At 39.1% G+C, this 10,864-nt stretch overlaps 1 non-coding gene across 1 annotated transcript; it reads right to left on the bottom strand.

Moving 5' to 3' along the window:
* Positions 1–426: 426 nt before the first annotated feature.
* LOC148695745 (small nucleolar RNA R71) lies at positions 427–537 on the bottom strand. The gene has a single exon (XR_015964947.1). It is a non-coding gene; the product is annotated as a small nucleolar RNA R71 (small nucleolar RNA).
* Between the last annotated feature and the right edge of the window lie 10,327 nt (positions 538–10,864).

Below are 10,864 nucleotides of genomic sequence, written 5' to 3'. Positions count from 1 at the left end.
TAGTCCAACAAGTGAAGGATCGGAGCACTTTAATTGGGAAAGAGAAGAAGAGATGGCGGGCGACCAAGATGATCTTCGAGCTTTGGAGGATTTTGCTCAACCAATCATACCAAATTCACCTTCATGCATCTTGCTGCCCACAGAAGCTAGAAACTATGATCTTAAATCTTCACATTTCCATATGTTTCCTTCTTTTTATGGCTTACCTAATGAAGATCCTTTAGCTCATATTAAAGAATTTTACAATGTTGTGAGTGGTTTACCTTTACAGGGAGTAAGTGAAGCAAATCTGAGGATGAGAGTGTTCCCTTACACCTTGAAAGATAGGGCCAAGGGTTGGTTAATGACTCTAGTACCTGGTTCACTCACCACATGGGATGCCGTGGCTAAGAAGTTTTTGGAAAAGTTCTTTTCCACTCAAAAGACAGCCACATTAAGGGGACAAATCTTCAACTTCAAACAAGATGATGGAGAACCTTTCAATGAGTGTTGGGAGCGCTTTAAAGGCCTTTTGTTGCAATGTCCACACCATGGGTTACCTCTTCACTTACAAATGCAAATTTTCTACGATGGACTAACCCAAACATGTCAATCAACTGTTGATAATGCAGCAGGTGGAGCTTTGAAGAAAAAGAATGCTCAAGAGTCATATAACATTTATGAGATGTTGGGATCTAATGCTCAACACAAAGATGTAAGGGGTAAGAGAGTTGGAGTATATGAAATAAGCTCTAATCATGATCTTTCTTTGCAGGTAGCTAACCTAGAAAAGAAGCTTGAATCCGTGCTCAACATGGTGCCAAAAGCAAGTGAAGTGTGTGCCATTTGCAACATACCAAGCCACCTTACTCATCAATGTCCATCTAGGGAGGCTTACCCCGAGTATGTCCAAGAGCAAGTGAACCTCATGAATTCTTACAATCAAAGGCCAAGGAATGATGTGTATTCTAATACATATAACCCAAGTTGGAGAGATCATCCCAATCTTTCGTGGAAGAACAACAATCAATTCCAAAACTTCCAACCAAAACCTACTCTTGAGGATACGGTTAAATTGTTAGCCCAAAATACCTTGCAATTCCAACAAACCACCAATAACACTCTCCAACAACATTCGGCGGCTCTAACCAAAATGGAGACACAATTGGGGCAGATTGCAGATGCCTTGAGCCAAAGAGAGGTTGGAAAGTTTCCAAGCCAACCTGTGATACTCCAAAGGAACCAAGAGCAAGCCAAAGCAATCACTACACTTAAAAGTGGTAAGGTTATCAATAATATAGTTGGTAATGAAGTTACTAATGAATCTGATCATGTGAATGCAGGGGTTACTCAAGGAGAAAATGAGAAACCAAATGAGGAACCAAGCCATGCTACTCCCTCGTTTGAAGCACCAAATCTTCACAAGGCCGAGAAACCTTACACTCCACCAATACCATTCCCTGGAAGACTTGCCAAGAGCAAGCAGGATAAGTCATTTAAGGAGATTTTTGATATTCTAAGTAAGGTGAATGTTAACTTACCTTTGCTTGATGTCATTAGGAACATGCCAGCTTATGGGAAGTTCTTCAAAGAGTTAAACAACTACAAAAGGAAGTATGGACCACATGAGAAGGTAGTGGTGTCCGAGAATGTAAGTGTCGTGTTGCAAAGAAAACTTCCACCAAAGCTCAAGGATCCAGGAAGTTTTTCTATCAACATCACCATAGGAGAAAAGAAGGTAGAGAAGGCGATGCTTGACTTAGGTGCTAGCATCAACTTAATGCCTTATTCCGTATACCTTCAACTAGGTTTGGGGGAATTGAAAGCCACCACCATCTCATTACAACTTGCGGATAGATCCGTGAAATATCCAAGAGGTATAGTAGAGGATATTCTAGTTCAAATTGATAAACTAATCTTGCCTGCGGATTTTGTAGTGTTGGACATGGAAGAAGCTCCTATACATGACCGAGAATTGCCTATTTTGCTTGGGAGACCGTTTATGGCCACGGCCAAGACCATCATTGATGTGCAAAATGGACTCCTCACTATGACAGTGCTAGGAGAGACCCTTCAATTCAAAGTGTTTGCGTCTCTTTCACATCCTTCTTCATCTCTTGATTGTTATGCCATTGATGTGCTTGATTCGCTTGTTTTCTCTAAGTTCTTGCAGGCACAATCTAATGAACCATTACAAACTGTTTTGAGTCAATCTCAAGATGAGTTTGATGAAGAAGATGCACTCATGGAAGAGGTAGCGGCCTTGGAAGCATTAGCACCGTATCCTTTGAATATTTTACCTCTTTTAGAGCCTTTAGAACCATCGAGGTCACATTTAACCCCTTCCACTGTTAAGGCACCAAAACTTGAACTTAAACCACTTCCACCACATCTAAAGTATGCATATCTAGCTGAATTTGAAACTCTTCCAGTTATCATAACTTCTGACCTCACCCCAAATGAAGAAGATAAACTAATTAGGGTGTTAAAAGAGTTCAAATCAGTTATTGGTTGGTCTATTGCAGATATCAAGGGAATAAGCCCTACCATGTGCATGCATAGGATTCTTTTGGAAGAAGGAGCAAAGTCAACCCGTGAACCACAAAGGAGGCTCAATCCACACATGAAGGAAGTTGTGAGGAATGAAGTGTTGAAGTTGTTAGATGTGGGGATCATATATCCCATTTCTGATAGCAAATGGGTGAGTGCTATTCAGGTGGTACCTAAGAAGGTGGGAATCACGGTGATGAAGAATGAAAACAAAGAGCTTGTGCCCACAAAACCCACGGCTAGTTGGCGTGTTTGCACCGATTACAGGAAGTTGAATTCTAGCACTAGAAAAGATTACTTTCCTATGCCTTTCATAGATCAAATGCTTGAGAGATTGGCAGGTTACTCACACTATTGTTTTCTTGATGGTTACTCAGGTTACAATCAAATTGCAATTGCTCCGGAGGATCAAGAGAAAACTACCTTTACTTGCCCGTTTGGCACATTTGCATATAGAAGAATGCCTTTTGGACTTTGCAATGCTCCAGCAACATTCCAAAGATGCATGTTGGCAATCTTTTCTGACATGGTAGAAAGATTCATTGAGGTATTTATGGATGACTTTTCAGTGTTTGGTTCCTCTTTTGATGAATGTCTTAACCATCTCTCTTTAGTACTTCAAAGATGTCAGGAAACTGATAGGAGCATATTCATGCGACTTAAATGGCTTGTTCTCGTGCATTTACGTTATGTTTCTTTAGTTATTTTAGTCCTTTAAGCTATTTTCGTGTGTTTGTAGGTCCAAAGGGCTAAAGGAGCAAAAAGATGCATTTTGGAGACTTTTGGAGCACTTTTGGGCTAAGGATGGATAGCTTATGCTTGGCGCCAAAATGTTGGACGAAATTGAAGACCAAAGTGTTGGAACTTTGTTCCCTTTAGTTTTAGGACATTTAAACCTTCCAATTCCCTTATGCCGTGCATCTCCACCTTTCTCCCAAAACCATACACATGCATTCATTATTCATTCCCTCACATGCTCCCATTACTTATCATTCATCACTTATCATTCACCACTTATCACTTATCATATCATTCACCACTTATCATTCATCACTTATCATTCACCACTTATCACTTATCATATCATTCACCACTTATCATTCATCAAACACATGCATTCACATGTTTTCACAATCTGCCATCATTCCAACCAAAACCGTGCACATGCTATCACCATGCATTCACATGCACTTGTTCCTCCATCATTGCACCAACAACAACATTGCACATGCACTCCCTTTAATTAATTAACCCACATGCACCCTTTATTCTTTCATCATTCCAGCCACTCCACAATCCCATTCATCAACACATGCATCCACATGCATTCACCCTTTAAACCATTAAATCCACATGCCTTCCTATTCAATTAAATCAGCCACATGCATTCATCATCATAACCTAGCTGTCATTCCACTTCATTGCACATGCATCTTCAAATAAATCAGATTTCCATCATATTCACATGCATTCCATCCTTTAAAACATTGCACATGCACTCCCTTTAATTAATTAAGCCACATGCACTCCCATCCATTTCATCATTGCAGCCAACACATGCTTTCACATGCATTTTCAGATTGTCCCCTTGCACATGCAGCCACATTCCCTCCTAGCTGTCATGTTCCCCCCATTTCACCTATAAATAAGCATCCATTGCATTCATACTCATTCATTCACTCTTCCATATTCCAGAAATTCGTCAAAACCTCTCCACACCCTTGCAGCAGCCACCAAAACACTTTTCTCCTCCATTGCAGCCACTCCAACCACTCCCCAAACCATTCACACCATCAAACTATCCTTAGACCTTGTGCTACAACGAAGAGGAAGATAAGAGGGCCTAAACGTTCATACAATTCAAGTTTGAGTTGTTGGAATGTTTAGGTGTTTCTTTGATTTCAATGTTTAATTTCAATACTCTTTGTTTTGTACGAATGAGGAATGGAAGAGAAGAGGGCCTAAACGTTCATACAATTCAAGTTTGAGTTGTTGGAATGTTTAGGTGTTTCTTTGATTCCAATGTTTAAATTCAACTAAACCCCCCTTGGCTAGGGGGGGGATTCGAAATATATGTTTATGCTTGCATTTTGATTTGATTACTTCTAATTGCGTTTCATAAGTTGTGGATTCAATTTGTTTAACCGTTTGGTTGATAACTTATTTATGTATGTTTATTGAGAATGCGCGCTTAATTTTCATGCATGAATATGACGCTAGAATATAAGTGAGTTTCACCTAATAGTTACGAACTTATATTCGCAAGTAGTGGAGGTTGCTTATAAACAATCGCGTTAAACAAATTCTTGGCATAAGTTTCATGCAATCATAGTAACGAATGCCTCGTCAACACTTATAATTTTCATAGAGCGTAATGATTCTTGCTTGTACCTCTTCTATGCATTCATGTTGAGGACTTATGGGGAATGTTTTGAATTGTCGCATGCATCATCCAATTCAATAACGTTAGGAAGATTTGAAGGTTAATTAGTGCATCACGGTTAACTTGGGGTGTTGAGTATCATAGTTTATTGAAATGCAATTGGAAATCATTTTATTATGCAAGTATAACATGTATGGAGATGAACCCCTTAGCTAGGTTCCCATCCATTCAATTCCATCAAATTCATCTTTACATTCTGTCTAGTTTATTAACTTGTTTCGTTATTTCAATTCTCGTCAATTTAAAACCCCCCTTTACTTTCTTGTTCTTTAGTGTTTAGACTTTGTTTAGTTTATGTTTTAAAGTGTTTTGATTCAATTTATTTCCCAAAATTCGTCCAAATTCACCAAAGTGCTCAAAACTGCCCAGAAAGTGATTTTAAGGCTGTTTTGAGTGTTTTCGGTGATGTTTGAGTCTTTTGGTTTGTTTTAGTGTTTTAAAGTTTAGTTTTGCATTCTTTGAGTCTAGTATAGTGTTTTATATTGTGTTTTTACGTTTGAATCAAACCATAATCTTAAATTCGTCCAACATTGGGTTTAAGGTCAGAAACTGCCTAGTTAGTGTTTTTAGGCAGTTTTGAGTCTTTTGAACTTGTTTTGAGTCCTTTGAGTCTTTGTGAACGTTTTTAACTTTATTTTACGTTTTTGAGTCAGTTTCCAAGTGATTTGCAATCCCTCCTAATCCCCGGTCCAGAACGATCCCTACTTATACTTATACTACAATTGACAAAAAGAGGGTTTAATTTGTGTGCGTATAATTCTTGCATCAGAAACAAATTTGGTTCTCAATTGGGAAAAGTGCCAATTTATGGTGAAACAAGGAATTGTGTTGGGGCATGTAATCTCTAGCCAAGGAATGGAGGTGGACAAAGCCAAAATTGACATCATCACCAATATGGCAGCTCCCACAACCGTGAAGGGAGTAAGAAGTTTTTTGGGACATGCGAGTTTTTATCGTCGTTTCATTAAGAACTTTTCAATGATCACTCGTCCATTATGCAATCTGTTAGCTAAAGATGTTGTATTTCATTTTGATAAAGCTTGTATGGATGCATTCAATACTTTGAAACATGAATTAACCTCGACCCCTATTATTATGGCACCAGATTGGTCTTTACCTTTTGAACTAATGTGTGATGCCTCTGACTATGCTATTGGTGCAGTTTTAGGGCAAAGGGTGAACAAGCTCCCACACGTGATCTACTATGCAAGCCGGACTCTAAATGATGCTCAACTTAACTATTCCACAACTGAAAAGGAGTTGCTTGCTATTGTTTTTGCCTTAGAGAAGTTTCGGTCATATCTTGTTGGATCTAAAGTTATTGTGTTTTCTGATCATGCAGCCCTTAGGTACTTGATGACAAAAAAGGATGCTAAGCCACGCTTAATTAGATGGATACTCTTACTACAAGAGTTTGACTTGGAAATTCGAGATAAGAAGGGAAGTGATAATGTTGTGGCTGACCATTTGTCACGGCTCAATGAAAACCATGGAGTTGGACAACCTTTGCCTCTAAATGAATCATTTCCTGATGAACAACTCCTTGTTATTCAAGAAAAAGAACCATGGTATGCTGATTTTGTTAATTATCTTGTTTGTGGTATAATTAGAAATGACCTTTCTTTTCAGGAAAGAAAGAAGTTCCTTGCCATGGTAAAGCACTACGTTTGGGACGAACCATATTTGTTTAAATATTGCCCTGACCAAATCATTAGGAGGTGTGTCCCAGAGAGTGAGCAACAAAGCATTCTAACGTTCAGCCATACATTGGAATGTGGAGGACATTTTGGTGCCAAAAAGACATCTCTAAAGGTTTTACAATCTGGTTTCTTTTGGCCTAATTTATTCAAAGATGCTTTTGATTTTTGTTCTAAGTGTGATAGGTGCCAGAAAATGGGGAACATTAGCCGAAGAAATGAGATGCCATTGAACAACATTTTGGTGGTGGAGCTCTTTGATGTTTGGGGAATCGATTTCATGGGACCATTTCCATCCTCTTTTGGTTACTTATACATATTAGTGGCAGTAGATTATGTATCCAAATGGGTTGAAGCCATTGCTACAATAACTAATGATCATAAGGTTGTTTTGAATTTTCTTAAAGATGTGATTTTTTGTAGGTTTGGAACCCCAAGAGCTATTATTAGTGATGGTGGCAGCCATTTCTGCAACTAACCCTTTGAATCCTTGATGAAGAAGTACAACATCAACCACAAAGTGGCAATCCCGTACCATCCTCAAACCTCAGGACAAGTGGAGATTAGCAATAGGGAGATCAAGAACATTTTGATGAAGACCGTAAGCCCTACAAGGAAGGATTGGTCACTGAGGTTGAATGATGCACTATGGGCATATAGAACAGCATATAAGACCCCCATTGGCATGAGTCCTTATCGCCTTGTGTTTGGGAAAGCTTGTCATTTGCCAATGGAGCTTGAACACCGTGCATATTGGGCCATCAAGAAGTTCAACTTTGATTACAAGGATGCTGGAATAGCAAGGAAGCTCCAACTTAATGAGTTGGAAGAACTCAGAAATGAAGCATATGAGAATGCCAAAATCTACAAGGAACGGACTAAGCTCTATCATGACAAGGCCATCCTACGGAAGGAGTTTCACCAAGGTATGAAAGTACTGTTGTATGACTCACGCTTGAGACTTTTTCCAGGTAAATTGAAGTCTAGGTGGGTGGGACCATTTAAGGTGCTGCAAACATTTCCCCACGGAGCTGTAGAGATAGAGAACATGAAGAATGGCACCTCTTTTAAAGTCAATGGGCAGCGATTGAAACCATATTTGGAGAAAGTGGAGGAAGAGCAAGTTTATCAAGTTGTAGATTTTCTTGAGTTTACAACACCGTGAACAAGCTACCATGTCTTGCCTAGACATTAAATAAAGCGCTTACTAGGAGGCAACCTAGTGTGGTTTGTGTTCTTTCCTCATTTTGTGTTTATGTTGTCACCATTCCATATTTTTTGCCTACTTGCCTTGTGTTAGTTGTGGTTAAGTGTGTTTTTGCTTACACGAATGTATATGAGGGTTATGTTTGTAGACAAACTATTGGGTTGCTTTGAAAAAGGGTTTTATGACACGGGACATGTCATAACTTTCGAGGGGGTGTTTATTTGTAAGTTCATGTCGGAGCACAAAGGTAAGCCGCCTCCCCGAATTTCAATTTTCTTTTATACTAATATGTTGTTAATGATTCAGGCATCCACTCTAGAATTTAAACCATTACCGGATCATTTCAAGTATCACCCTCCATTCATGGAGAAAGATGGCGCTTCACAAAGGTTGTTTACGTGAAGCCCCACTACGAGGCGTCGGAGCGGAAGGCATAGAAGCGGGAGGCATAGAAGCGGGAGGCATCGGAGCGGAAGGCATCGGAGCTAGAGCATTCCAGGCCTCAATACTTGGCCAAGCCATTGATGTGCTTGATTCACTTGTATTCTCTAAATTCTTACAGGCATAATCGAATGAACCATTACAAACTGTTTTGAGTCAATCTCAAGATGAGTTTGATGAGGAAGATGCACTCATGGAAGAAATAGCTGCCTTGGAAGCATTAGCATTGTATCCTTTGAATGTTTCACCTCTTTTAGAGCCTTTAGAATCATCAATGTCACATCTAACTCCTCCCACTGTTAAGGCACCAAAACTTGAACTTAAACCACTTCCACCACATCTAAAATATGCATATCTAGCTGAATTTGAAACTCTTCCAGTTATCATAGCTTCTGACCTCACCCCAAATGAAGAAGATAAACTAATTAGGGTGTTAAAAGAGTTCAAATTGGTTTTTGGTTGGTCTATTGCAGATATCAAGGGAATAAGCCCTACCATGTGCATGCATAGGATTCTTTTGGAGGAAGGAGCAAAGTCAACCCGTGAGCCACAAAGAAGACTTAATCCACACATGAAGGAGGTTGTTAGGAATGAGGTGTTGAAATTGTTAGATGTGGGGATCATATATCCCATTTCTGATAGCAAATGGGTGAGTGCTATTCAAGTGGTTCCTAAGAAGGTGGGAATCACTGTGATGAGGAATGAAAACAATGAGCTTGTGCCCACAAAGCCCACGGCCAGTTGGCGTGTTTGCACCGATTACAGGAAGTTGAATTCTAGCACTAGAAAAGATTACTTTGCTATGCCTTTCATAGATCAAATGCTTGAGAGATTGGTAGGTTACTCACATTATTGTTTTCTGGATGGATACTCATGTTACAATCAAATTGCAATCGCTCCGGAGGATCAAGAGAAAACAACCTTTACTTGCCCCTTTGGCACATTTGCATACAGGAGAATGCCTTTTGGACTTTGCAATGCTCCAGCAACATTCCAAAGATGCATGTTGGCCATCTTTTTTGACATGGTAGAAAGGTTCATTGAGGTATTTATGGATGATTTCTCAGTGTTTGGTTCCTCTTTTGATGAATGTCTTAACCATCTCTCCTTAGTACTTCAAAGATGTCAGGAAACAAATTTGGTTCTCAATTGGGAAAAGTGCCAATTTATGGTGAAACAAGGAATTGTGTTGGGACATGTAATCTCTAGCAAAGGAATGGAGGTGGACAAAGCCAAAATTGACGTCATCACCAATATGGTAGCCCCCACCACTGTGAAGGGAGTAAGAAGTTTCTTGGGCCATGCGGGTTTTTATCGTCGTTTCATTAAGAACTTTTCAATGATCACTCGTCCATTATGCAATCTGTTAGCTAAAGATGTTGTATTTCATTTTGATAAGGCTTGTATGGATGCATTCAATACCTTGAAATATGAACTAACCTCGGCCCCTATTATTATGGCACCAGATTGGTCATTACCTTTTGAATTAATGTGTGATGCCTCTGACTATGCTATTGGTGCAGTTTTAGGGCAAAGGGTGAACAAGCGTCCACATGTGATCTACTATGCAAGCAGGACTCTGCATGATGCCCAACTTAACTATTCCACAACTGAGAAGGAGTTGCTTGCTGTTGTTTTTGCCTTAGAAAAGTTTAGGTCATATCTTGTGGGATCTAAAGTTATTGTGTTTTCTGATCATGCAGCCTTTAGGTACTTGATTACAAAGAAGGATGCTAAACCACGCTTGATTAGATGGATACTCTTACTACAAGAGTTTGACTTGGAAATTCGAGATAAGAAGGGCAGTGATAATGTTGTGGCTGACCATTTGTCCAGGCTTAATGAAAACCATGGAGTTGGACAACCTTTGCCCCTAAATGAATCATTTCCAGATGAGCAACTCCTTGTTGTTCAAGAACAAGAACCATGGTATGCAGATTTTGTTAATTATCTTGCTTGTGGTATAATGAGAAATGACCTTTCTTTTCAGGAAAGAAAGAAGTTCCTTGCCATGGTAAAGCACTACGTTTGGGACGAACCATATTTGTTTAAATATTGCCCTGATCAAATCATTAGGAGGTGTGTCCCTGTTGATGAAATATTTCCTTCCTAATGCTAGAATATATTTAGTATAATGGCACAAGCAAGGGTGTCGAATCCACAGGGACTAATTGGACCTATGTAACTACTTGTTTTGCTTAAAACTCTAAGAAATGAATCAAACTATTCTAAATAGGCAGATTTGAATCAAACTAATCAAACTATGCAAATTTGTTGTTGTAACTTGAAAGCATAAAAGAATGAAATAAACACAAATCAATGAATCAACAACCAATATAATGAGATAGTATCAATGGAAATGAAACTAGGGATTCGATTTCACCATTGCTCAATTAAATCCATGTTTGTTAAGTTGGTTTATACTCATTCATCTACCTATTTCTTGAGTTTGTTTCACTTGGATATGATCAACCATATGATGTGTGGATTTGATCAAATGTCTCTAATCTTGAACCTAATTGTGATGTGCAACTTTGATTCATAATC

Source organism: Pyrus communis, chromosome 7, assembly GCF_041283825.1.
Source record: "Pyrus communis isolate YQ-2024b chromosome 7, ASM4128382v1, whole genome shotgun sequence".
Taxonomy (NCBI): domain Eukaryota; kingdom Viridiplantae; phylum Streptophyta; class Magnoliopsida; order Rosales; family Rosaceae; genus Pyrus; species Pyrus communis.
Note: the sequence above shows the minus strand (reverse complement) of the source record. Positions and strands in the feature narration are given on the sequence as shown.